Here is a 2,289-nt window from a genome sequence, read left to right as displayed (position 1 = left end):
TTTGCTTTGCCCTTCCTGGTATTTTTTAGGTACATGGCTATTGTGTATCACCATACTCTGTCACTGCATCAAAAATTAACACTTATCACCAACTGTAATTTTACATGCTTGCCTGTGTATTTCCTCTCTCCCCATGGGAATACGTAGCTCCATGGGGCAGGACACAAGCCTCTGTTGTTCAGTTTTTCATCGGGAGCATTTAGAACAGTGTATTCACATCATAGGCCCCCAGAAAAGAACATTAAATGAATAGATTAATTGAAACAGAATTGAGAGCCAAAGTATTGATTACTGAATCTTAATTTTAATGACTTTTCCCCTTCCATTATATTCAGTTCTGTTTACTGGTGGGCTAGGCACTGTACCAGAGGCTGCGAATGCTACAAGTGGCCTAAGGACCATCAGGCAGTACTAACTCTCATGGCAGAGACATGCTTACAATTATTGTATTAGATTATGCAAGTTCTAAAATAAATACATTGTTGGGAATTTTATATTTACATTAAACTCAACACTCATTGTAAGAATTTCTGGGCTGAAGTCATAATCTTTTTTTCTTTAAAGAAAAATGAAGCTTAACCCTGGCTAGTGTGGCTCAGTTGGTTGAGCATCAGCCCGTGCACCTAGAGGTTGCTGGTTTAATTCTTCATCAGGGCACTTGCCCAGTTGTGGGCGGTGTTGTTCAGGAGGCAGCCGATTGATGTTTCTCTCTCATCGTTTCTCTCTCTCCCCCTCTCTCTCTTTCTAAAAAAAAAACCATTGAAAAAATGCTATTTAAAAAGAAAGAAAAGAAATGTGAACTTATTTTTTACTTACTTTGGAAAATAACTTGGGTGATTCAATAAAAATCACTTGTATATGCATAGTACTCTATAGTCTGTCTTGACAGATTGGAAAATATTTACTAGGGAGAGACACATTTCAAGTGATTTTCTAGGAGTAAAAATCATGTGATTATGGTTTGATTCTATTATTTAAGATCTTATTTTTAAAAATATTTTAAAAAATTTAAATTATAATTGACATACAATATTAAAATAGTTTCTAGGTGTACAACATAGTGATTAGATATTTATATACCTCACAAAGTGATCACCACGGTGTCAGCATCTGACACCATACATAGTTATTACTATACTAGAGGCCCGGTGCACAAAAATTTGTGCACTCGGGGATTGCCCCTCAGCCCACCCTGCGCCCATTCACAGTCCAGGACCCCTTGGGGGATGTCCACCTGTCGGCTTAGGCCCACTCCTTAGGGGATCAGGACTAAGCTTGCAGTCAGACATCCTTCTAGCAGCCAGGGAACCCTTGGGGATATCCGACTAAAGGCTTAGGCCCCCAAGGGATCAGGTCTAAACCATTAGTTGGACATTCTTAGTGCTGCCACGGAGGTGGGAGAGGCTCCTGGCACCACCACTGCGCTGGCCAGCCATTGTTGTTTCTTTCTTATACTTAAAACCATTGGTTTGCAACTGTTGCAGGCTCAGGAGGGTAACAGTGTGCTGGGGGATGTTCGCACACCATGGGGGGATGTGCACGCTGGAGGCCTCTGGCTTTGCAGATCCGCAAACCCCCATGGTGCGGCCAGGAGGACATCAGTCTGGCCTGCCACGGTGGCTGTCCCTGCAATCCTGCACCTTCTGGGCCAGGAGGCGGATCTTGCACAGCCACTCCTGGGCACTGATGGTCTGCAGGCGCTACTTCAACTCAGCCTGCAGGCTCCGCTTAGCGCGCTCACAGCTGTCACCACTGCCATGTGGGGAGTACAGGCCACCCTCTGCCGGCTTGCCTCCCCTGTCCAGAGGCTCTCTGCACTGCTCACCTGCCCAGAGTGACTGGGGCTGGGTGGAAGCCAGGTGTTCTGCCCGGCCCAACCCCGGCCGATCCTCCCATGTGTGAGCTGCCGCCCCTCCGGGAAGGGTCGTGGATCCGGGTCCCGGGACCACGGACAGCCTCAAGCACTGCCCCCGCCTGGCAGGGTCACAGATCCAAGTCTTGGTCCCACGGACAGCCTCAAGCACTGTCGCCCGCCCGGCAGGGTCACAGATCCGGGTCCCAGAATGCGGACAGCCTCAAGCGCTGCTCCCCGCCTGGCAGGGTCACAGATCTGGGTCCCAGGACAGCGGACAGCCTCAAGCACTGCCCTCCACATGGCAGGGTCACAGATCCAGGTCCTGGACCGTGGACAGCCTTGCCTGCTGCCGCCTACCTTCAGTATGCAAATTAGCCGCCATCTTGTTGCTTCAAAGTGGTGGTCCCCACTGGGGTACCTGGCCAGTCTGGATG

Source organism: Myotis davidii, unplaced genomic scaffold, assembly GCF_000327345.1.
Source record: "Myotis davidii unplaced genomic scaffold, ASM32734v1 scaffold854, whole genome shotgun sequence".
Taxonomy (NCBI): domain Eukaryota; kingdom Metazoa; phylum Chordata; class Mammalia; order Chiroptera; family Vespertilionidae; genus Myotis; species Myotis davidii.
Note: the sequence above shows the minus strand (reverse complement) of the source record.